The sequence below is a fragment of the Dermochelys coriacea genome, chromosome 12, assembly GCF_009764565.3.
Source record: "Dermochelys coriacea isolate rDerCor1 chromosome 12, rDerCor1.pri.v4, whole genome shotgun sequence".
Taxonomy (NCBI): Eukaryota; Metazoa; Chordata; order Testudines; family Dermochelyidae; genus Dermochelys; species Dermochelys coriacea.
In genome coordinates this window covers 31,734,815-31,762,173 of record NC_050079.1, presented here as the reverse complement: position 1 = coordinate 31,762,173, position 27,359 = coordinate 31,734,815, and the positions used below count along the sequence as shown (strand labels likewise).

At 37.5% G+C, this 27,359-nt stretch overlaps 1 protein-coding gene across 3 annotated transcripts in view; it reads right to left on the bottom strand.

Moving 5' to 3' along the window:
- The window catches only part of WWOX (WW domain containing oxidoreductase), a 690,060-nt gene that overhangs the window by 4,633 nt on the left and 658,068 nt on the right, over positions 1-27,359 (bottom strand). The window contains exon 9 of one of the 3 annotated variants that reach the window (XR_006275137.1): positions 4,920-5,004. The exons of the other annotated variants lie outside the window; for them this stretch is intronic. The gene's annotated coding sequence lies outside the window, so the exon portion shown is untranslated. The remainder of the gene's footprint in view (positions 1-4,919; positions 5,005-27,359) is intronic. 3 annotated transcript variants of the gene reach the window in all.

The window sequence follows — 27,359 nt, the reverse complement described above, 5'->3', positions numbered from 1 at the left end:
TCTTAAACAGTGAGCTTGTCAGTTGTCACAAACGTCCATGATCTATTGTGATTTAAAAAGAAAACTTATAAACAATGATAGAAGGTCTGGGCAACCAAAACACTTTTTTTTTTTAATCAGAAGACTGTCAGTTGTATGTGGTGCTAATAACCAAAGCTGGGGGCGGGGGGGGTCAACCATCTTTAACCTGTAACAAAGGCAGTGAGTTAGAATGATGAATACACAGGATAAAGAATTTCTGAGGAGCCCAGCTGAATCTTTAATCATGCCTGAATGCCATTTCCGATCCAGTCAAACATTTGAAAGCTGCCAGGCTAGTCCCATGCCATCAATCTTTATAGTGTATATAAAATTACCCAGGAATCTTGTTTTGGCTTAAGTTAAAGAGTGTCTTGGTAATAAGAGTTCATCATTCTCTTTCACAAATCATTTGTCAGATTTGCAGTACAATCTTAAACTACAGCAGGGTGGGTTTTATAAAGCAGTTTCTGTTTGTTTATACTTGAGCCTCAAAGATCTAATTTATCCATCCTTCCAAAATCCTTTGTTGGGATAAAAATGTTAAGAAGCTACGAGTTTGTAGGCATTTATTTGCTAACTGCTAGCTATCAATTTGTAGTGATAGCACTGAATACAAATGAAAATCGAGTATCTTAATGGTAAAATAAAAGAAGTTCTTGATAGATAGTATATGGTAAAAAACCTAATTAATATATGTAATGCACCCATTAGTATTCTAACTTACTATTTATGTTCCTGATAAGAAAACACAATATACAGTTAATGTTTAGTTTTCAGATTTGTCTATTTTCAAGTGCATGTTTATTTTCTAAAATTAGAGTTCTGTTCTGAAGCAGGTTTAAAAATGAAGCATATAAATAAAAGAAACAAAAGTCATAATGTACCCGTATATTCATCAACCACAAATGAATAGGCACCATTCTAAACAGTATTAATGGCATACCAATAGAACTGAACATTGAAAAGCAAGGGAGATTGAAAAAGATTTGATTTATTTTTTGTAATGAACAATTAAGACTAAGGGTTTGTATGCAAATATCCTAATGGCAAGTTTGACATAGTGCATTTTGAAAGGTGGTCACTGGAAACGTGTGAATTCAAAATTATAAGAGAGGAAAAGATTTGTGACAAGATCCAAATTCAAAGCAAGCAGCTCTGGCAAAATGAAAAGGCAAGTGCTTCCTTAAAACTATTCAGGCTTTCCTTGTTATTCATCTCAGGTCTATTAGGCAAAGCAAACACTTTTGAGATGCAAAAAACAGCAGATTAATACAGCTGCATTGTGAACATGCCACATAGATTGGAATAATTTATTATACAGCAGTGGAGAGATGCGGTAATAAGCACATATTCCACATCATGGAATAAATGGCACTTTTCACACCTTCTCCATGCCTCTGAATAACACACTTAAGATGGATCTTAAAGCCACTCTGGTAGATGGTGGAAACCCAATGTTTTGTAGTTTGGTATATCTGCACTGGGTAATTACTGATTCCATAGGAAAGGTCTATTGTATAAGTCCTAGTTGGAAAACAACATGCAGGGAGATCATCTCCCGAATGATCAACTTCACATTTTCTAAAGCGGACTCTAAAACTGCTGTTACAATTTTATACATATACAGCCATCTCTTCAGCTCGGGTAAATCAGTAGCTGAGAATGTAGCCAATCATTTCTTTACAACCCTGGTTCTGCACATGCAAACTAGGTCCAACTACATGATGTACTCCTGGAAACATACATGCCAACCAGACTGCCTGCCTGCACAAAAGCATCCTGCAGATGGTTGGGAATGTAATGTTTGAGATTGCAACCTGAAAGAAGAGGCTTTGGCTCCTGTTCTATAATAAAATTGGGCTCAAGTCACAAAATTTGAATCTAGGTTTGAATTTCTAGTAACCCCAAAGTGAAGGATGTACAGAACTTGGATTTTAGTTCATGTTCCTCTCAATATACATCCATTCCCTTCTCTAGTTACCACATTAAAAATGTTTAAAATAGTAAGTATGAATTGGTATTCATTTGTATGATTCACAAGTCTATGTGAGCATAGCCTAAAACAACCAATGGACGTAGCAGCAAACGTCTCTATAAACATTAGCAATTATAAATTATTACTCCACATCAGTAATTCATCGGCCTTCAGGATTTCCCAGTGTCCTGAAGCACTTTTAGAAGCCAATCTTGAGAGTTTCTGAGTAGCATAAGCTGCTGTGGAAGCCAGTGGGAAATGAGGGAACTCAGCTTAGGACCTTATTTGCTATATTTCACATTTTGTAACTAAGGACTCTTTATTAGATGACAAGATTAATTAGCCTCCTAGGGTAAAAATCAAATCCAATAAAAATAAACTTTTAAGAATACTATTTAAAGTAATACATTTCTCTTTGAAATACATGTTGTTGCCAAAGGGTAGTGGGTGTGGTGTTCAGATGGTTCTCTCTTGTACAATGCAGTGTACAGTTTTTAATCTCACACATGGCATTATATCAGAACTGCTTATCTCTGTTTATAGTACTCCAACCCACAGCACTCCCCAAATGACACTGTTGGCCTGAGAATATATGTATTAATGTAAAATAAGAAAACAGGACTCCCAGGTTGTTTCTTCAATAGAGAAATGTGAAGTAGAGACTGGGGTGAATATAGTAAATTGAAACCATAGCTGTAATCAAAAAATGCCACTTCTGAACTGCCAGGTCTGATTGAATGACAAATAAGAATCACTTCACTCAAGGTGCTACCTATACCCAACAGCCAGCAAGAAAACCTGACCTGAACTGGCTCTGTAATTACAATCTTTTCAAAGGTCTTATTGAACCACATGAAAATCAGAGAAATTGCTGAAATCTCTTTTTCCTCAGAAAACCTCCGTATCAACCAGTGTAGTCTCGTTGATACTTAAATAAATACTAATAATAAAAATACTTAAACTAAAATCTAGAAGATTTGCTTATTTACTCTGATCCATTCCTTTTCAATTAATTCCCCAAAATATTTTACAATAAAGGCTCAAAATATAGAGGCTTCTGTACTTTCAAAATATTTCCTAGTTGGTTTCAAGTGGTAACTTTACACACAGTCGCTAAGACCTCTGCACACTTTACATATATTATAGCAGATAAAAACTTTATATTCCCTGAGTAGGAAAACTGCAACAGTTCACAAAAGAGGATTTGTTTTCTACTGCTGAGGCATTAAGACTGAGTGATTATTTCAATGGTATTCAGTATATTCAGTTATATTTAAACTACACTCTAGGTTTTAACTTTGCAAAAGAAAATGTTTCCATGTTGCAATAAATGTATTTTGATAATGGCACTTTGGTGTTTGTGTCATGCAACAGTCAAGATGATATTAATAATGTCAATGAATTGTTTTAAAAACTACATACTTCCAACATCCTGGGTCAAACAAAGATTGCCTACCCTTTTTCCATAGCAAAATACAGCACTGGATTGAAAGCCAGGAAACCCAGGCTGTATTCCTGATCTCTTCACTGACTCATTGTGTGAACTTGGGCAAGTCACGTAACCTGTGTGCACCTCAGTTTCCCCTGCTGTAAAATGCGGCGGGGAGTAATATTACTTACCCACCTCACAGGGCTGTTGTGAGGATTAATTTGTGTCTGTAAAATGCTTTGAGATCTTTGGATGAAAAGCACGAAGTGTAAAGTATTATATTATAAACTATTATTAAAGTGCTTAGTAGATGTAGAACCAGGTTTTCAAAATATCCGATAAAAGACATGTTTAACATACACATTTTTCTTTATTGTAGAAACTCCACCATTCAGCAGTATGAAATCCTAAATCCTTTGCAACATTGGGCCCTATTCTGATCTCACTCACACCAGATGGGTCTTTTGCCCAACTCAAATGGAAAAGGGAGCTTTAGCAATGCTCTTCCTCATATAAATTTGCATGTCTCCTGAAAAACTTGTTAGCTGAAGTACAGGTGAGCATCCCAAAAGTAGATGACAGAAAAGGAAACAGCACAAAGGAGGATGTTCGATGGGTTCACGGCTCCATCACCTTTGCATATATTACAAGGGGCCAAATTGCACACGGGGATACTTATAGCAAGTTACCTTTTTCCCAAAATGTATCTCTTCTTCTTTCTAAATATCTTACTCAAGTGGGTGATCTGTTTCTGAAAACTATTTCCTTAATCTTTAACTACTTTTTGAAGGGAAACAATGTGACATTGTATAACCAGCATTTAAACAGCAGCAGACTACTTTAGAACTTGCTGATTTGGCATTTTAACAGGGCTCAGCCTTTCACAGTGATCAACTCTGCTTAATTTTTGTCTCCAAAATACTAGGCACTGTTTTCACCTGACTTTTTTTAATCATTAGTACACCCTACTGATGTCTATGGACATGACAGTTGTTCCTCCCTGTCTGTTATTGCTGTATCATAGTGCTTAGCAGCAATGTACTACTTCATATTGTTCCCTATTCTTGGTATTTGAGAGTTACTGTTGGAGAACTACCATTGTTTGTTTCATTCCATTTTGGGGCATGGACAAGCTTAGGTTGACCTTGGTACATTCATATCCAAAAAGTGTATTCCTTGTTCCAGTTCCCAAAAGTGGCCACTGGTACTCAGGGCAAAGTGCCAAGGAGCCAGCACTCTTGGGCATCAAAGGCAGCAATATCGGGGTAGATGTGTTGGGTAAGCTCCCATCACCAGAGCTTTTGGAATCTGTACCATAACCCCATCTAAGGAGTACATCGCACAAAACATTCAATTGGTCAAAAAGGGAATCCCAAAAACATATTGGAAATCACATTGAAATATACAGCCAATCAAACCAGGCCCAGATATTAACTGGCAAACATGTATTTGACACACAGGTCAGAATTCTTATCAGTAACACATGTAACTTACCACAAAGAAAAATCAGATATACTGCTGTCACTAAAACATTCAGAATAGGGTCCATTGATGCTCAGATATATGTGAATGCTGAAAGCTAATTGGAAATGAAGAAGAATTTATTGACACATGGTTTCAATTAATAATTTATGTTGACTTGAACTGTTCTAAGTTTTTGCTGTACCTAACGTTAATTATATATATACACTTTATATAAATGTACGTATTCATACAATCCTGTATATGCTGTATATATTTATATAGCCTTTTAATACTATTACTAGTGAGAATTAAGACCTTTTTCATGCACAGTATTGCAAAGAATGTCATCACAGTACAGAAGAAACCAACAATTGGCTTCCTCTCTTATTTTGTACAGAATCATTTTAGCCTGAATATGATTTCAGCTGTGAGAGAAAAAACACAAACAGTAATATGCTTTTTGAGCAAGTGACCTTTTAGGACAAGTATGTAAAAAGCTGTTTGTTTAGGTTTTAAAGAAAGACTGATTTTTATCTGTTGATATACATATATACAGCTCGGCACTAAAATGCATTGAAAAAAACCACAGGGTGTTATGATGGGGACATATCATGATTAGAAATTAACTACTAACTGTCTTCCAGAAACTAATTAAGGGAATGTATTGTGCAATAATACAGATCTAGTAAACAGGCCTCTAATGTCTAGGCTTAGCGCTATATGCCAAGCACTCCTGTATTATGTATGTGTGATTTTCATAGATAGCCTGCTGTAAAGCGAGCCCTGTTAGTGCATCTTTAAGGCTCAAAGACACTGGCCTTGTTAATATTTCATTTAGTACATACTGTAGAGTCTCATTTATATTACTTCTATAATTAATGGTGATAGCTTAGGCACTGCCTTTACAAGGAGAGATCCCTGTATGTTGGTCAATGGATAATGAGAAACTAGATATTTCATTCACCAGCAGCTTGTTGCTAGTTAGTAGGAAATTATTGTGTGTACTGTTGCTTTAATTGCCAGGGTAAATAATGCTGCCGCTGTGTTAGTGAACATTTTAAAGCACTTGATGCAAATAGAATAGAAACAAAACAAAACAAAAAAATTACCTTTATTATGCTATACCTTAGCACAGAGAGTTTAAAAGGTATGTCTTAAAACATTTGCGTTCTATCATGCAAATATATCTTAATATGCATGTGCTGACTATTCAACTACTGTATTTTAGGAAATACAATTATGCTGCCTTTCTCTTCTCCTATGTAGACTGTAAATAACTGTAGATCTTTCTCTTGTTTTCCTATGTAAATATATGTAAATATTAACAAGCTATGCATGCTGATATTCTAGGCAATTTCAGGTACTTTTATAATCTGAAGGCATGTACTTGAACTGGTTTGTTAAAAAAAATCAACCTTCTCAAACCCTTTAAAGCTGACTAGAAATTAAAGATTTCTTACTAGACTGGTTCCTTCAATCTCAGTTGTTTTTTGTTTACCTTTTTCCTTCTTTGTCAACATCATCATCTACTGAGACCTGCTGTTGAGGATGCTTAGTTTAGAGCTGTTTTCTTTGAAGCATGTGCATTGCCCTTCTCTTTCACCCTCCCTTCTTTCTCTCCCTGAATCCAATTCACCCTTGTGCAGAGGACCTGCACCACTTAAGTGCTACTCAAGCCCTGTTTCCAGGGTTTAAGTGAGACTTATAGACATTACACAGGCCTTCTGTAGAGAGGTGAATTTCACCCTCCTTGCTCCTATCTTTTGCTTAATTGGTTTTTATATTTCATTTTCTCAAATACCTGCTTCATCAAATAATTATCCAATGTCTACAGTGCTCAGGATTTAGTTTATGGACAGTCGTTACGTTAGCCCATTCAAATTGGCGAAATGGGTTTGCTTAAGTGCCTGCAGTGTTGGCAGTCTCATTGCTCTGTGGTTGTGGTAGGAAGGTAACCTGCAGACTTGCTGCTCGCTCTGATACACTTTCCTGTTTGAACATACTCTTTGTGTTTCCTCTTTAGTGTGTTTGTAACTTTGATAGACTGTGAAAATAATTTGATAAATGGCTTGATAAATTCCCCATCTCCTTCCTTCATTGCTGTAATACTGTCTGTGGTAGCCTTTCAATTGGAGGAGTGTGAACAAAAATGAAATTACCTAAGCTTGTAAATCAAGTCGTTTCTGGCATACAGATATTGTTGCAAGGTTTCAATTTAGTTCTCTTTTATTTTATTTTTTTAATAAACGAAGAGTCTTATGAAGAACATTGTTGGGAAATAAAGCACACCAAATGTTCATTCTTTAATGTGGTGGGGAAAAAACCCCTGCTATGTTAGTCTCTATGGAAACCAAATGCAATGAAAACTTTTTAATGGAAAGAAAACAGCTTTCATGTTTGAAGATGCTTTTTCCAGGGTAGGTATATCAGGATAAACACTTTAATTGACAGTATCTTTGTGACTTTTTCATTTCCTCCAACTTAACTTGAAGTCTCAGGAAAACCTTCCTAGTCCTTAAAAGACTTTTTTTAAGATGAGTGTTTAAAGAGCTGAGTTGACATGGGCATTATGTTCAAGTGCAAGCTGTACTATTCTCTAATAGAAAGCGTAGAAGTGGTTCATAGGATTATTATCTTTCTACAGACAAAACCCATTGCCTTCACACTAGGAGGGAAAGGCTAGTTTTTAACCTATATACAATTGAATCAATTATCAATATGTTTGCATGATTTCTTGGCTCTGCTGCGCAATGGTACAACACAGCCTTTGTTATGCTTACAGCAATGCTGGATACATATGGTGATTTGACAAATGGACTTCTTACAGCTTTTATTTAAATAAAATATAAAATCTGCAAAAGAATCTCAAAGACCTTACACGTTGAATGTCGGAAGAGAAAAAAGAAACTAAGGTTTCAGGCTGATCTCATTAGTACTGTTACTTTAAGATTATTTCCAGTAAAATTAAGTTATAAATACAAAAAAGGATAGTCAAATTCAGTGGAAGACAGCAACGCATGTTAGGAAGAATCATAAGATCAAGGGATCCTGCTGTCTTGGGTTTCCTCGTCTGGGAAAATTCTGCCATAGACCCTTCACAGTCCTGTGGTCTGAGAAATGCAAAGTTACCACCAAGTCAAGTTCTATCATCTCCAGAGAAATGACTTTAGGTGGCTTTCTTGGCTTCCCAGAAATCATAATGTTTCCAGAAGACAGGAGGGAAGAGACAGCCAGCTAGTTCCTTTCCCTTGTGGCTATGCTGCCACATATGTGTAGCGTGTACTACTTTGATTTACTCAAAATACACATCTTCATATCGTCTGCCAGACTATCTCAACCTACTGTCCCTTGACACAGAAATCAATGATCTTAACAGCAACCATGGAAACATTCTACTTCATGTCTCTAGATTATATATATATATAACAACTGCCAATTAATTGCAGTTAATTCATGCGAATAACTCACAAAAATGAATCGCAATAAAAAAATTAATAGCAATTCATTGCAGTTTTAATCGCAAGATTAAACAATAGAATACAAACTGAAATTTATTAAATATTTTTGATGTTTTTCTACATATTTAAATTACAACACTGAATGCAAAGTGTACCCTGCTCACTTTATATTTTTTATTACAAATATTTGCACTGTAAAAATGATAAAAGAAATAGTATTTTTCAATTCACCTCATACATGTACCATGGTGCAATCTCTTTATCATGAAGTGCAATTTACAAATGTAGATTTTTTTTGTTACATAACTGCACTCAAAAACAAAACAATGTAAAATTTTTGTGCCTACAAGTCCACTTAGTCCTACTTCTTGTTCAATCAATTGCTAAGAGAAAACAAGTTTGTTTAAATTTATGGGAGATAATGTTGCCCACTTCTCACCAGAACGTGAAAACAGGCATTCACATGGCACTTTTGTAGCTGGAATTGCAAGGTATTTACGTGCCAGATATGCTAAAGATTCATATGCTCCTTCATGCGTTGGCTACCATTCCAGAGGATATGCTTCCATGCTGATGACACTCATTAAAAAAAATGCGTTAATTGAATTTTTGACTGAATTCCTTGGGGAGAATGGTATGTCTCCTGCTCTGTTTTATCTGTATTCTGCCATATATTTCATGTTATAGCAGTCTCGGATGATGACCCAGCACATGTTCATTTTAAGAACACTTTCACTGCAAATTTTACAAAACCAAAGAAGGTACCAATGTGAGATTTCTAAAGATAGCTACAGCACTCAACCCAGGGTTTAAGAATCTGAGGTGCCTTCCAAAATCTGAGAGGGACGAGTTGTGGAGCATGCTTTCAGAAGTCTTAAAAGAGCAACACTCTAATTCAGAAACTACAGAATCCAAACCCCACAAAAAGAAATTCAACCTTCTGCAGGTGGCATCTGACTCAGATGATGAAAATGAATATGCGTTGTTCCGCGCTGCTTCTTTGGATTGTTATCGAGCAGAACCCATCATCAACATGGATGCATGTCCTCTGGAATAGTGGTTGAAGCATAAAGGGACATACAAATCTTTAGTGCATCTGGCATGCAAATAGCTTGCAATGCCAGCTACAACAATGCCATGCGAACACCTATTCTTACTTTCAGGTGACATTGTAAACAAGAAGTGGGCAGAATTATCTCCTGCAAATGTAAAACAACGTGTTTGTCTTAGCAATTGGCTGAACAAGAAGTAGGATAGAGTGGACTTGTAGCCTCTAAAGTTTTACATTGTTTTATTTTTGAATGCACCGTTTTTCGGTGCATAATTCTACATATGTAAGTTCAACTTCCTTGATAAAGAGATTGCATTACAGTGCATGTATGAGGTGAATTGAAAAATACTATTTCTATTGTTTTTACAGCACAAATATTTGTAATAAAAATAAATATAAATTGAGCACTGTATACTTTGTATTCTGTGTTGTAATTGAAATCAGTATATTTGAAAATGTAGAAAATATCCAAAAATATTTTTAAAATGGTATTCTCTTATTGTTTAACAGCACAATTAATCACATGATTATTCACAATTAATAGTTTTAATCATGCAATTAATCGTGATTAATTTTTTTGATCGTTTGATTGCCCTGATATATATGTGTGTGTGTTTGTACATACACACATGAACACACACACACACACACAGAATTATGGATTTTGGGGAAAACTTTCTTTATTAGACTTATCAGTTTGTCTCATTCAGGGGATCTACTTCTACCAAGTACATAATGTTAAGTGCACATTTGCAAATTATCTTCTGAGTGCTGATGAGAAATCAGAAACCTGCAAGTTACCATGACTTTCAATGTGTACTCCACTGCAAGTCTAGTTTGCTGAAATCCCTGCCAGATGAGTACATTGGTATATTAGAGAATTTATAAATTTACTAACAAGCGTTTGATGAAAAATAGCTGTGACATCCGTCACGGCTCTCATCAAGCCAACGAAATGACTGGGTTTTGGACACAGCCGCTTTGACAAGAGAGAGGTTGCTGCATTATGTTATGTTTTCTCAGTAGCAACTTCTTCACAGCCTGTGCATCCTCCATAAATCCTCAACTAGACATGAAAATTTACAATTTATTATTTAAACTTCCTTCTGCTTCTTGGTTAGACTGATGAGGAGCTGCAGCTATAGCCATCTCATTGCAGCTAACTCATTCCTGAAACCCACTTTTCCCTCCCTGTTGCAGAAATTAAGATAGTGTGTGTGTGTGTGTAGAGAAAACTCTCGAATAGACAAGTATTGAATGATTTTCTTTGGGCAGGAAGGACATACTGCAATGTTGTTCCTCATTGCTCAGACAAGTGGTACATCTTTGTGCCTGGCAGGACTGTGATTTGTAAACTGAATCCCTGGAAAGCTTGTTAATTATGAACACAAGGACAAAGCTAAAGAACGAAAAGGACTTAAGTTATATTTCATATCCAGATGACAGATTTTAATGCCACTCAATCAAATTTGCTTCAAAAACTGCTAAGAGTCACACTCTAATTCAGTGTACCAGAAAAAAAATTACGTTTCTAAGAAATACATCTTCATCTAGCATGTAGTCAGTGTGGGGAATTCACCACTCCAAGTGCTTACAGGGCCATATACAGTAGCTGGACTTATAACTGGTTTATGACTAATATCCACAGCCAAGATGTGATCACCTTACTTATGTACGTAGACCCATTGGCTTGAAAGAAGTGATCACAATTAGGTCCAACATTTATAGCTTCATATGATAAAGTGGTGGTAATTAAATCTCATGTTTCAGGAAATCAACTCCTCAACCTGGGGGAAAGGAAGTATTTTTCCCTTGCCCATGAATAGTATTGCGCAATTTTCCAGATGGATTATGGGTTGTCGTTCCCCCCCACACACACACACTCCACTATCCTTCTGAAAGAGGTCATAGCTGAAGGCAGGATTACCATACGTGACAGACCATTGTAGCAATGTATCATGGTAAAGCTATGTTGGTAAATGGTGTGTTTTTTCCTGATAATTACACAAAACAATTTTCCCTCTAGTTAATGCTCTGTACACTTACATTTAAGTTACAAAATCCTTCTGTATCTGAATGTTTGAATATCTATGCAAATCTAAATTTCTACAAACACTTATTTACTGTCTAGAGACATACAGTAACAGTGCAGCATACATTTAAACTATACACATTATTAGAAACATCTGTAGCACTCAGAAACCAATTTCTGCTTTTACTTGAGCCATTTGCCAGATCCCATAACTCTGTCAACAGTCCTTCTCCAGTTTTGTTTAGCTTATCCTCAACAGACTCAGCTTTTGTGAGTGGACAAGGCATTTGAGTGTGCACCACAGTTATAATGGCCTGACTGACAGCTCAACCAGATAAACACAAGAGAATAACAGACATCTGAACAATCTGGGTATTCATTTTGTCCATTCAACTGGATTGAAAGGATTTGCCAGCCAAGGGCACAGCACTTCAGGCTAATTTGCTCAGCCGAAGGGCTGCAAGAGTGTAAGGCTACAAACAGATGACTGATGTTGGAGGATCAGAGTCCTATTTGAGGGTACTTATTATTCACCACTTTCTCAGAGGAAATTAAAGCATTAACTGTGCAGAACATCCATTTGAATCTTGAAAAAGGAAAACATTAGAAATGGACTTTGTTACAAAACTTGGAACCCTTTCTCTTGTTTCCCCTCTCCTTTGTTAATTCAAGCTCCTTCTCCTTCATGGTCCTCTACCTCCTCTCTCCACCATGCTTTCCTTGTTTTTTCTCTTCTTTCCTACATAGTCTCTCACTTCCTATATTCTTGCTTACTTTCACCTAGCTTTGTTCCTGCTTCCATGCTCTGATTCATGCATTTTTCATGCTGTTCCCCTATGCTTGGTACACCCTGGCTACCATGAAGACAATTTTATTTTCCAAGCTTTTGGAGGCCAATATCTTCATCAATCATGCCTCTATGATTTCTTGTATTTGAACAGTCATCCAGAGTATCATATCTGTCTACATTATGTTATCATAATTTCATACCATTTAAGGCCAGACAGGACCATAAGATCATCTAGTCTGAACTTCTATATAACTGGGTATATCTACACTGCAATTAAACACCTGCAGCTGGCTTGGGTCCACTGGCTCGGGCAATGGGGCTGTAAAATTGCAGTGTAGACATTTGGGCTCAGGCTGGAGCCCAAGCTCTGGGACCCTGCAAAGTGGGTCTACACAGCAATTTTAAGCCCCGCTGCCTAGGCCCCACAAACAGAAGTCAGCTGACCTGGGCCAGCTGCAGCCCCACTGCAGGTCTTTTATTCCAGTGTAGACGTTGTGACGGGATCCCCCAAGGGTGCAGCCTGGGACTATGGGACCACTGTGCCCCCTAACTCTCTCCGACCTGGGCCATCTCTCACAATGCCTTGCTCGTGACGAGCAGCAAACCCCTCCAGGCACTGTGATCACTCAGCACAACAGCATCTGGAGCCTCACACCCAGCTAAATTGCATGAATGCTCCCAGAGCCACTCATGAATCACACAGAGAAAGGCACCAGAGCCAAATGCTCCCAGCGCTGTACCTCAGGAATATACCGTCTTGCACTGCTCAAGATGGGCAGTGCAGATTTATTAATTGGTTCACCACTTCATCAATGGAAAGTGGTAACACAGAAGCTTAAATGCCTCATATTTGGCACAATGGCCACATCAGAGCTGAAGGACTAACAACTTTAGATATAAATTTGTGGGGTTTTACAAAACCACTGACAACACTTTTAAAAGTACACTTGACATTTTTTAATCTCTTTATAGAAACCATTAAAAGACAGATCAGCACACTGCTACAGCGCATGTTCAGTGTAATAGGAGACAGGCCTCTTAGGAATCTCCATTTAGGTTAAAACCATTTGTTTCCTCTTTTGGATACAATGTCACACAGCCTGAGAATATACGTTTGCATGGAGTATATTCTTGATTTGTATTTTAAATCCAGCTTGCTAAATACAGATGTGATTACTTTTTTGAATATTATTGTATGAACTAGTACCTGTCCTATAATAAACCTATATGATGTGGTAGTGGATAGCAGCACAAGGGCAACTTATAATCTTTCTTACACTGTTACCAACCATGGAGCTGATAGAAAAGTATATCTAAATTATTGTTTACTCGCAAATAATGTCAACTAAAGAGAAACATAGTATGTGTCTGAATTCTAAAACAAACAGCCCCATTCTTTATCTTAAATCCTGAGACTCAACTCTTTCATAATGTTGATTGCTAAAAACCACATATGCAAATCCTACCTAGCAGCTAATGATAAATAACAGTGTTATTGTGCATTGAGCTAATAACACTATCACCTAGGTCTCAAATAGGGTGATCAGATGTCCCAGTTTTATAGGGACAGTCCCGATCTTGGGGTCTTTTTCTTATATAGGCTCCTATTACCCCTAACCCCCATCCCAATTTTTCACATTTGCTGTCTGGTCACCCTAGTCCTAAACCTCATTTTTGACCCTTTCAATTCAGCATTTGCTCAGATTGGTAAGAGTCTACATCTGCACTAGCTCCTTCAATTTTTCCTTTCACTTCTAAACTTAATAACACACAGACCCATGGGTGTAAAAAGGACATTATCCCTTCCTACATCAAGCAATGGCAGAAGGGAGAAAAGGAAAGTCAGCCATGCAGCTGCTTCTCTCCCTAAACCTCACACTAGCACATTCAAACCTAAAGGCTCCTGATGGGATGTTTTTAAGTGCTCATTGTTGGCCTACCTCTGCTCCCTCATTGATGTCAACGGTAAAAACTCCCAACAAATTCAATGAGAGAAGAGTTAAGTCATCAGGGATAACTTGTGCCTTTGGATCCTCATGTACTGCTCCACTTTTGATCAATTGGATACATGTGCACAAATGTGATCAGACTTAGTTTCAACTAAAACTACTTCCTCCTCCTTCCAATGTTCTCACCTAACCCTGTTACAATGATCATTAATATGTCCCTGTTTAGCTCCATGCAAAGCCCTAACTACTCTCTTTCTGAAAGGATTTTGGGCTCATTCTGCCTTCTGTAACACCTCTTTTTTGCCTCTGATACCACCGCAATACGGAATGCTATCGAAAGAACCTGACAATGCCAAGGGTATTACACTAAGCCATGCACCTCTTAAAATGTCTTGCCAAAAGAGAGTCTAATCTGTGATAACCATTAGTCTCCTTTTCTTGAAATCCACATTCTAATCTGGCCACAGAACTCTAATGTAATGGGAGAAAAGCATGAGACTAGGAAAGACGTTACCAGAGGATCTTACTGCTTGACTCGGTGCTCTGAGACTTATTTAAAAGCATGTACTTGAAGTACAGATAGAATTCATGTCCAATGCAAGAAGATAATGTGTCATGATCAACTTGGACAGATAGGGAGGGAAATGATACATACAAGACAACTGTTCTGCGTACAAAACAGACAAGTGCATAGTTTTGCTGGAGATTATGCAGGTAGAAAGTCAATCAGATGCAATTCTATGTGCTATCTATAATATTTATAAAGCAAAAGCAATTCCTCCCAGCTGATGTCAGCTAATCTTTAAAGAACTTCCTTTCAAAGCTTACACATGCCATTGAATATAGGAAGCCCATTTCATGATCCCTTATGTCTCCAACTTTTGGGTGCTCACATTTTTCCCACCACCATAGTTTTCTCTTTACAAGGAAATTAATGTCATTCCCCAACACAAAGCCAGTGGATTCTACTCTCCATGCCACCTCCTAATCGTGCTGCTATTATAAAGAGTCTGTGTTTGACAAGAATGGAATAAGAAATGACCAAGGGAAGGAGAAGAATGCACTGGCGGTATATTGAATTGAACTGGCTGGTACTATACCAAAAGTACAAACATTAAAAAAACAGTCTTGGCTGTTTAGAATTTCAGTTCCAGTACAAAAGGGTTTGTTGTGTTTCTTTAAAAATTCCCTACTCAGGTATGCCTTAGAGGCATAACACCTTTTGGCAAATGACTTCTTTCATTTTTGGAGGGCTGAAAGTTTGTTTTCTAAAAGCTTAAATTAATGGGATGGAAGATTATACTGCTGGTCAAAGTGGAAACGTACATTTTGTGAACAGACTACATATATTGTACTCTTCATCCAGTAAGAAGGAACTTTGCTTCTAATCTATCTTCCGGGAAGTCTATGTAAGGTTGTTTTTGCTAGGTACCGGCCAATTGACTCTGGCGTTCTCAATCTTTCATTTGCTTCATGATGATCAGTAGTAACAAGATTGCTCTCCTCCATTTTGCTACAAAGCCCTACATTTCTGTGAGTGGATATTCTTTGGACAATACATTTGTATTTAAGTAAAATGTATTCTTAGTGGCATAATGTTTTTCAGGGGACAATATGTAAAATGTATTTACTGTTAGAATGTTTTTTTTTCCAATCCTTAACTGTCTAATGATTCCTCACCAACTTCTGATCACTTTTTTCAGCATGGCTGGGTTGTAGACAACATGTTCACTCAGCAATAAAGTATATTTAGCCCCCACATTTGCTTCTGTAGTTGATTTTTAGACACAGATCAATTTGGACAAGTCTAAAGACACATTTGTAGAGACTGTTGCAGAACAATGAACTTAAGCGACCCCTGCTGTCTTCACAAGGAAAGACATTTCAAAAGGAGCCCCCCACCTATGTAAAGATGTCCAAGAAGAGTCAGGCTTAAAATAAAACCAAGAAATGCAGCTCTTCAGAATTTTTCAAAGGCGGGAAAAGGAGTTACATTTCAAAGCATCATTGGCATTTGAAATTCCATTAAGCTCCACCTTCTTGGATCATGGTCTGAGCATACAAAGAAGTGCATAAATATTCAGATTTTAACCCATATCATATAGTGGGCACACTTAAGAAGTTCATTCTGATTTCAGAGATGGTATCAATTTAAGCACTGGGAATGCTGTTGGAATCTGGGAATTTTTTTACCTTTACCCACTGTCTATGGCTAACACCATCGGACTCTCACACAGAGGAAAGGAGTAATAAAAAGTGGCAGCACTTGATGTAAGATTGTTCATCTCTGCCTTGTGCAATTAACCTGAATGGAGAAAAGTGTGAGTCCAACTCTAATTCACTATCTGGTCTAGAAGAGTGGTAAAATTTTACCATTGGTAAAATGTCTAATTCATACACTTACAGTCCATACAGCTTTCTAAATTAATGGAATGACCTTCCCAAATTAGTGTTGAGGGAGGTGGAAAGGAAATTGTATATTCCTTCCCCATTCCACTCAATGTGTGAAATCCTAGCCCTATTCAAATCAATGCAAGTTTTACATTGATTTTAATAGGGTCTGCATTTCATCCATAGTGTTCAAGCTGGAATAGATTACTCTCAAACCCATTAAAACCCTAAAACCATATAAGTTTATCTTAAAATTACAGATCCTCAGAGATCTCAATGGAGGAACAGAATGTCTCCACAATCAGATAGGAAATGCTGACATGTTTATTAAACTCTCAAAATACATGCATCAGGCTATCAGTGCAAACAAAAAATATTTGATGTGGGATTCCTGGCTTCGAGAATGTATGGCCTCGAGATACAATCTGCAAAAGCAAAATGTCTATCTGATTTTTTGTACCCACCCTGCAAAAAAGAAAAAGAATTGCATGTACAGATCAGTGTATCTATATCTCTAGTCACCTGATTTGTACCTGAGGTGTGACTGGCATCTACTATTTGATTGCAGATTAAAATTTTGCAGGTGCAAACTTCACCTGCAAATAGTAGGGCATAGTTTTGAAAATTGGGCCCATACGACATATTTTTGTCAAAACTGTCAATATATACTACAATGGAAAAATACTGAACATAACTTATCAGGTCATGTGCTGCAAAATTAACATATATATTTATTTGTGAATGCACATGGTGTGAATGGGTTAAATATATTCCATTTTTGTAAGCTCTAATAACAGATCATCTTTCCTTTTCATTTTTCTTAGACTAGGAATTAACACAAGTTGCAACAAAGAAATTAGTGCCCCCATTCAAATGACACCTAAAGCACTTAATCCAGCAGCAGCAATTTTCCAGTCTCTCCTACTTTACAACTTAATGAAAAAAAGACATAACTTCCCCAACCTTAGAGTAATTTGATGTAATCTTTAAGAATTATTTCATCGGTATATTTTTTTAATACACACGTTATCACTGTACACTACCAAACCTGTTTGGAAGGTTAATGTTATTTTGGAAGAATATTTACATTACCAGTAATAGAAAACCCAATAGCTAAAAAAATATTTTCCACCTGCAGCTATCTGTCATCCATCCCACACAAGCTTTGAAAGCTTTCCACAATCTGTCAAAACACAGGTTTTGATGCAATAAAGACTATAATTTACGAGCATTTACGAGAAATAATATTTTCCCTCTGGTACGTGTTATAACGGTTGTTAACATGCAAGTATGAATACTAATGCTTCAAATCTACCTATACTCTTCTCAAATGAAAGGTTTTTTTCAATACTGATACAAAGGAAAGTATAATAAAAGAATAAGGTAAGATTGAACACACATCTTGAAAAGTAAACGTCAATCAGAATAAGGATTTTAGAGGCATAAGAAGTTGTTTTGAAGGAGAGTTTTGAAATAAAGCTGGCAATTAGATTCCTGGATATAAACAGCAAGTCTTTTGTGCTGAAGAAAATGATCCTTTTGCAACCAAAATACAAGCCTACAAGACTCACAACGGAAACAATACTAAGTATGCATCAAAACAACTCTGCAGATGCCATACCAGCAGATGGCTTACGCCAACTGAATTACTGTATAAACATTTAACTGAAAGTTTGATTTTATAAGTGTGGAAATTATACAAAACAAAAGGAAAATGATTCTAAGCAGCACTTAAGTTAGTAATTTGTAATTTTCTCTGCGAAGTTGGCATAGCTGTGTCGCTTTCCAAGAGTCCTTTGAAGAGGGAATGCTGGAAATCTTTGAAAGGAACTGCAGACCATAAAAGTAAACTTATGTGAGTGCACAAAATTAAGTCAGACATTTAAAGGTAAACATATACCTTGCCGCTGCTGTTGCTACTGGAATCCTTTCCAACCGCAAGTTAATAGCATATCTGAAAACCTCCCCCCCCTCCATTTCCTCTTTCATGAGCCCATAATAAAGACTGAATCTTCCATTTATATCACAGTAACTTCTACAGCAACCATTTGGTATGTCACTTAGGTTTCATTGAAATATACAAGCAGGAAGGACACGAGGGAAAAAGCCTATTTGTACATGGATATCTTCAACAATTACCAATCAGAAGGAGGGAAGAGAAAAAAACAGGAAAAGGGAGAAATGATTAATGCATAAATAATGCAGCTTTTTCTTACAGTGCACAGTGTGGACACTATGGGATGTAACTGTTGTACTGAAAGGTTTGGAATGCCTGATTAATGCTTAGATACGTGTCTTGGATAAGCTAATTTTATTATTTTACAATGAAACAGTGCAAAACAGGAGGATGGCTATGGACACAGAATGCTATCCTGATCCCATTAAAGAGAATGGCAAAACTCCCATTGACTTGAATGATGCATGATTGGATTAATAATTGTTCTAGATACACAGTGACTTGCAGCAACCCAACCCTGAATCTTTTAATCCTATTCTAGTTATATCATTGACAATCATTTGTACAACCCCCTTTTCAAATGACTCCATAACAAACATAAGCACAACAGCTCCTAGCACGGCACATATCAGGTCTCCACCAACCAATCCCAGAAGGATGACCAACTAGCATTCACACTCTCAAGTTCCATAAAACCAATGTTAGTTCTGAATACAAGATGGGAATGACATCAGTTGCATAAAATGCTAATAAAAGAACATGACAACATCTTTCTGGAAATCCGTGCTTTCTCAAGTGGCTGGGAATGGAATTCTTCATCAAGAATAGCTAACAACTCCTTTCCAGAAGCAGGTGAATCATGCTACGGAACAAGTAGAAGTAAAATGATCCATCCAGCTTCTTTCTTTAGTTCAACATCCAATAACCCACTTCCCCTCATCCTCATTCTTTTCCTGTTCTTGATGCATTCCCTTACCCATCCTTCCTCTCCTTCTCTTCTCCCTTTATTTCCACTTCATCAGTTCTGGACCAACTGCATTCCTGCTCATGATTTCTTGCTGTACTAACATAGCTAATCTGGATATGAAGTTGATTTTAGAATTATCATGGAGTTTTAAACCCACCTCTTCCTACTAAATACCATTTTAAATCTTGTAATGCAAAACCCAGTTCCCTCTCATCAGAACTACACTTGATGTTGGCCTTGAAATTGAAAGATTGACAAAATACGGTGCTCATTGCAATCCATGGGCAACTATGGACTGACTCCAGAGATAAGTGAACTAATCTTCACCTTCTCGTTATCTTTTTTTCCTCACATTTCTTCCTGCTTCTTATTCCTTTCTCATCACCCCCAATCCCTTCCCTAGGCCCCCACTCTTCCTTAGTTTATATGAATACTGCAATCAATTGCTTAAAATTAGAGATAAGGACCAAGCTACAAAGTATATTTCTTGATCTGAATTTCTCTGGTGTTTGAGGGTAGGGTTTGAATCTAGGGGTTTGGTTCAAATGCCTGAGTACTAAAAATCCCTTAAAATACTAATTTAAAAGAAAATAAATTAAATACATGTATTTTTACCTGAATTTCTTTGAGGACTTGCAGACACACACATGTGATTAAAATGATGCTGTGTTTGTCGGGATTGGTGCTGAACTGCCAAAGTGATAAAGTATGCTCCAGAAGGGCAACTGATTATTATTATCATCAACATCACATAAGGATGCAGCTGCACTGCATAGTCTAGGTCAATTCCACACTATATGAAACCCTGCAGAATTAATATCTAATGAAGAAATAAACCTGCTAACCGGATAGATTTGCAGTATTCAAATTACAATCAATCGGTTCGGCAAATGATTAATAAAAAAATTCCTCACGTGACCTTCCACTTTGTGCCTGCTTCTTAAGCACATTATTTCTCAATAAACAAGAGGTATATGGACTAAGAAAACTGTTACACTATAAATTATTTGGCTGCCTTTTCTCCTTCTGAATGCAGCTGAGAAGCGGTACAGATGCTTGTCATGACTAAGGTGATAAATCAGTCTCTTTACTCACTACATAAAAGTAATATTTATGTAAAAATCTAGTAGTCCTATCACAAAGAGTTTATTGCAAATGATTGAGACACTCTAGTCTTATTGGGCTTGTGAAGACATTTGTATTGCTACTCCTTCTTTCCTAGGCTGTTGGCACATCATAAGCAGTAAAAAAAAAAAAATTCGGACTTAGTCTCACAGCTACACACATTATCAGCACAGTTTACTGACACATGCTAACAGCTCACTTTTACATGCCTTCTTTCCAGAGCTGACTAGAAGAAGAAATTCACATAACCTTTGCTTTAGCACCTGTGCTTCCATACAAAGTCTCTCTGTCTCTTTTAGAATGAAGTACGTCGGTGTATTTATCCTATCACTGTCTAGGTTAGAATATGTTATTAAAACATATCGTTCTTCTATAGTGCCATAAATCACTGCTGTCACATAGGTTCTCTGTTTTAATTTTTCTTCAATCAGAATCAGTTATTGGGCTTGCCATGTCTGTCCTCTCTCGCTCACCATCAGAGGAAAGGAACATCTGTTGGTGACAGAGTAACTGCAGAACTCTCACAGGCCATCGCACAGCACCAGGCTGTCCATGAGAGCTATCACTCCACCAAAATTATCCAATTTCACAATGTTAAGATGGTCCATTTTTGCTCTATTTGTCATTCCCAAAAGATGGAAACATAGAAGCCCTATTCTAAAATGCTCACTGAAATTGCTGCCACTACTCACATAAGGAAGGACTACTTAGGTGAACAAGAAGTTGCAGTTTGGGTGCATCGCCCTCTCTAAGCATCAGAGGTGTAGCCATGTTAGTCTGTATCCACAAAAACAACGAGGAGTCTGGTGGCACCTTAAAGACTAATAGATTTATTTGGGCATAAGCTTTCGTGGATAAAAAACCACTTCTTCAGTTGTATGGAAGTTGGATTTCCACTTCATATGGCTAAACCAAGGCACTGAATTTCAATTACAACACAGAATACAAAGTGTACCATATTCACTTTATATTATTTTTATTACAAATATTTGCACTGTAAAATGATAAACAAAAGATATAGTATTTTTCAATTCACCTCATACAAGTACTGTAGTGCAATCTCTTTCTCGTGAAAGTGCAATTTACAAATGTAGATTTTTTTTGTTACATAACTGCATTCAAAAACAAAATAATTTAAAACTCTAGAGCCTTCAAGTCCATTCAGTCCTACTTCTTGTTCAGCCAACCACTAAGAGAAACAAGGTTGCTTCCATTTACAAGAGATAATGCTGGCCGCTTCTTATTTACAGTGTCACCTGAAAGTGAGAATAGAAGTTCGCATGGCACTTTCGTAGCCAGCACTGGAAGGTATTTATGTGCCAGATATGCTAAACATTTGTATGCCCTTTCATGCTTTGGTCACCATTTCAGAGGACATGTGTCCATGCTGATGAAGCTCATTAAAATATAATGCATTAATTAAATTTGTGATTAAACTCCTGGGGGGAGAATTGTGTGTCTTCTGCTCTGTGGTTTACCTGCATTCTGCCATATATTTTATGTTATAGCAGTGTTGGAGGATGACCCAGCACGTTGTTTGTTTTAGAAAACACTTTCACTGCAGATTTGACAAAACACAAAGAAGGTACCAATGTGAGATTCCTAAAGATAGCTACAGCATTCAACCCAAGGTTTAAGAATCTAAAGTGTCTTCCAAAATCTGATTAGGATAGGGTGTAGAGCATGCTTTCAGAAGTCTTAAAACAGCAACACTCTGATGCGGAAACTACAGAACCCAAACCTTCAAAAAAGAAAATCAACCTTCTGCTGGTAGCATCTGACTCAGATGATGAAAATGACTATGCGTTGGTCTACACTGCTTTGGATCGTTATTGAGTAGAACCCATCATCAGCATGGACGCATGTCCTCTGGAATGGTGGTTGAAGCATGAAGGGACATCTGAATCTTTAGTGCATCTGACATGTAAACATCTTGCAACACTGGCTACAATAGTGCCATGAAAATGCCTGTTCTCACTTTCAGGTGACATTATAAACAAGAAGAGGGCAGCATTATCTCCTGCAAATGTAAACAAACTTGTTTGTCTGAGCCATTGGCTGAACAAGAAGTAGGACTGAGTGGACTTGTAGGCTTTAAAGTTTTACATTGTTTTATTTTTGAATGCAGGGGGGGGTTTTTTGTACATAATTCTATATTTGTAAGTTCAACTTTCATGATAAAGAGATTGCACTACAGTACTTGTATTAAGTACATTGAAAAATACTATTTCTTTTAATTTTACAGTGCAAATATTTATAATAAAAATAAATATAAAGTGAGCACTGTACACTTAGTATTCTGTGTTGTAATTGAAATCAATATATTTGAAAATGTGGAAAACATCCAAAATATATATATAAATAGTATTCTATTATTGTTTAACGGCGCGATTAATCACGATTCATGTTTTTAATCATTTGACAGCCCTAATTTAAACCCATCTATGGACCCTTATGGCATGCAAGGATTGAATTATCATACCAAGTTAGGTAAATAAATATAGTCACAGCCATCTGTACAAAGAGTGTCATTTCTTTACATATTACTTTACATGTAGAAATCTCTCTTGGCACTTGAGAACTATGAAAATCTGTTGAACAAGGAGGATCATCATGTACGACACTTGAAATTACAAGCAACATTACTATTCTATGTTTTCAAAAGCAACTTGAATTAGACATGTGATTGACAGATTTTTATGTAAACAACACATGGTCATTTTCAGGCAGTGAACATACAAAAGAGGAGAGAACAACAATATTTCTGAAGAACAACAGGCCATGGTTAGCAAGCAGAATCAAAGACAATGGTCTAGAGTTGCAAGCAACCCTTACCTACACTGCTGAGCAGTCCCAGTGACTTTGCCTGAGTGACTGCTCACCAATGTGAGTGAAGACTGTAAAACCCAGCTCTTAAATTCAACTAATTTTTAAACTGGCAACCATTGCAATGCAGGGAGAATGAAAGGCACACATGTTACTGCCTTTCACACAGCATAAAAAGAGAGCAGACTGATGTATTCTGAAAAATTCTTCACTTCAACTTGGTTAAAAAAAAGTCAGCAGCAACCTTATTACAAACAAACAAAATAGTTTATCATGAACCAAAGCATTGACTAGATGAAACGTGGCTAGTTTTGAAAAGGAAGAATTCCATCAACAGCACATTCCTAATTATACAGATATTCTAGTATCTGACATGGCTATTTGGGGACTCAAAGTCCTTTTGATAGAAGGGAACTAAGGTGACGAGATGTCCCGATTTTATAGGGTCCGTTCCGATATTCGGGGCTTTGTCTTATAATGGTGCCTATTACCCACCACTCCCTGTCCCCATTTTTCACACTTGCTATCTGGTCACCCTAAAGGACACACACACATGAAAAGTACAGTAAATAAAAGCAGCAACAAAATAATACAAATTACAGAGAGGAAAGATATGTCAGATACAGTGTGAAATGGTATTGCAGCAACTAGATTAGGATGGAGTTGGGAGATGCTTGTATTTAAGAAAGGTACAGCGTCTGTATTTTTCTGAATCACTAGAAACCATCAGCTGTACCTGCTATCTGCACTGCAGAAACTGAAGCTAGAACCAAGTAAAACTGAGGGAACAGTGCGACAGTAGATCATTTCTTGTTGTTACTGGCTCAGGTTGATGGAGCTCAGATGAAAACTCTGATTGCTCATTAGTCGAGAACTCACTTTAAGAATCAACTGAAGCATCACAATCATCAACACCTTTAGTGTACACTGGTCAAAATGAACTCAATTGGCTTGCAATTGATTTCTTCACCTTTCCAATAAAATACCTTGTGAATTGATTAGAGGTAATAGAATTATTGGATGCTGGAAGGCAAGGGGATTTATGAGAGATGTAATGACACTATAAAAGCTTTGTTGGGTTGCTTTTATTAGCCTGAACCAGCTTAGAGTAGTTCTGCCACTAAGAGGTTAGAGGAAGTCTGTTATAGGCTTGCCTGTGGAATAAATTGTATAAAATCTTCTGTAAGGGGGAAAACACACATGCACACTCACGCACATACACACATGGAATGAACAAGTACAGTACTTTAACAGGGAAAATTTCCTCAGAAAGGAAGCAAGCAATGAGGCTAGGAGAGGAATAAATGGTGTAGAAATGACAATCGCTCTTCAGTCAGGGCCCATGACTGCACTCACTGCTGATAAGATCCAGCATGTGTCAGTTGTCAAGTGTCTCTTGTCACACTTCAATGTGAACTTTACAGCGAAAGGGGGACAAGAGGCAGTGAAGGGGAAAATGGCACGGCTCGGAAGGACTTGTGCACTCAGTGTGAAGCCATTTCAATTTTATATTCTAAAGGACTTTGTAGGTGATCCCATGAATGCAATTATTCTCACCTAATAAAAGCAACATATGCTAAGACAATTAAAAGATTTTATTATACATCTATTCATTGCATTTGGTTTTAGATAGCAGAAAAACCTCATTTGAAGAAAGATGTTTGCAAGGCAGGAAGGAGAAGTAATCATGGTATATGTCTAAAAGGATGTTAGTGAATGTTTTTGTTAATCAAATAAAGATGAATTAAGAGAACCTTCCTTACCAATGACCATTACACCTAGCAGAATATGAACAAACTCACTATAAAGCACTTGCTAAAAAAAGCATTTGAACCCATGCACTGTGGGGCTCCAAAGTTTTGGAGAACGTAATTCTTTTATTGTTTTCAGAAGTTTTATTATGGGCCAATAACAATGTCTAGGGCACATGTATAGGCATCTTCTTAGCACCACACACAACTGTAAATCCTGAAACACACACGCACATGCATCCCACTATCCCCATCAAAGGAATCACATCCACAGCTTTAGGAAAAGCTTTGCTACTTGTCCTGAAGGTCAAAAAACTAAGGATCTATTGGCACAACTGCAGTCAAGTGATTCCAGAGCCGAGTGCTCTGTGCTGCAAATGCCACTCCCTCTCATTTAAATATTACAGCTGCCAGTTCAAGAACAGAAGTTGATCCCACATATGGGACAAGAGTTCAAAAATAAATACATTAAGCATATAAGATTCCCAAGACATAAGTCATTGAGGGCTTTATCTATAGGCCAAAATAGAACCTTTGAATCACACTTGGAAACAAACTAGAAGTCAGTACAGATTCTGACACACAGACAAGGTGTATTTTGCAGATGAAATACTGCTAAGTAAGCAGAAAAACTCATGAGGAAGTTTCCAAGCAGCCTCCAGAGGCAGCCCTGAGTGCAGTAATTCAGAGATGATCATGGCGAGATTTGCCTACAAAAGGAACGATTGCCCTTTTCTAGGCAAATTAAGGTTGGAAACAGATTCTCAGCTATAAATATTTCCTAAACTACCAGAAGCAGCCAGGAATCTAATGTGATGCCTAAAACGCAAAAGCGAGTAATTAAAGGCAGAAAAGCTTTCTCAATTTGAGGGCAAGATATTGCTTTTGCCAAGTCCTTTGGTTGCTTCCCACAATCCACCAACTTTACTTCCATCCTGATCCTATGTGAACTTTGCTTGAACTAGCTAGCTCCAATCCAAGTCCAGGCACTGGGAAAGCCAACCAAGTACACTATTTGGATCCAATGAAACAGAGTTTTAGAATTAAGTCCCATTGGTAGGTAACCTAACAGCTCCGGAAGCAGAATGAACATGAGGTGTGAACAGATTCACTCCAAAGCAGCCCCAGGAGTTTCTACTGTGTCAACAACCCCATGTGGTCAAGAGTATCAAAGGAAGGTGTCAGGAGATTGTCGACCAGTGCAGTCTCTGTATGATTCCCCACCTGAAACCAGTCAAAGGATGAAGATAATCTGAGGACTCTAGATATTGCCAGAGTTGATGATGTTATCACTCTCTTGATAATCTTCCCCACAACAAAGAAAGCTGGAGCCAGGGTAATAAGTGCTAAAACTGTCAGCACCTTAAAGCCATTCAATAGCGAGGTGCTGGCTCCCTGACCCCCACAGGGAAGCACTGTGAATGTCCATTCATAATGGATCCAGTCCTATCTCGCCCCTCCCACACACACGTGCCCCGCAACAAAGGTGATATGGGTCTAACATGCAGGGAGATAAACAGCAATGCTATTAAATTCAGTCTCCTTGGGTCCCCAGATAAGAGCACCTGTGTCGTACTGAACAGGGAGCAGCGTCTTCCTTTCTGAATATGCCCATCACTATGATATCTGGGTGTTCCTCTTTTGTTTGGTGGTAGCAGCATAGCATGCTGCATGTATATCTAGGTGGTGGCCGAGAGAAGAGGGCTTCGGAAGCATGCTGTTGCACTGCTAGGGGAAGGAGCCAACTCCTGGCAGTTGGCCCATGGATTTTGGACTGCCTTATGTTAGACTACAACTTTTCTGCTTGCTTTCAGCATGACTAATAGTGGAAGCTGCAATGAAGCAAATGAGTCTGCTAGGAAATTAGACAGGACCTGGTCGAATCTCTAGAAGAGTGGCTACCCTTTGTTAGAATATTTTTCTTTTCCTTTGACTAATTTAGTGTGGAAAAGTAAGCACCAGTATGGGTCTCTACAATGTAATTGTTTTGAGCTGTATATTAATATTGAGATTATCTGCCTTAATTGAGGATTGCTACTGAAGAGAAAACAAAATAAAAATAGCTTGATATTAAAAATCCTGAAGCCTTTAAAATCCATTTTCTCTTCTTCAACAGAGTCACAATACAATGTACTTATCTGGCATAACTCACATTAACTAGTCACAGGAAGTT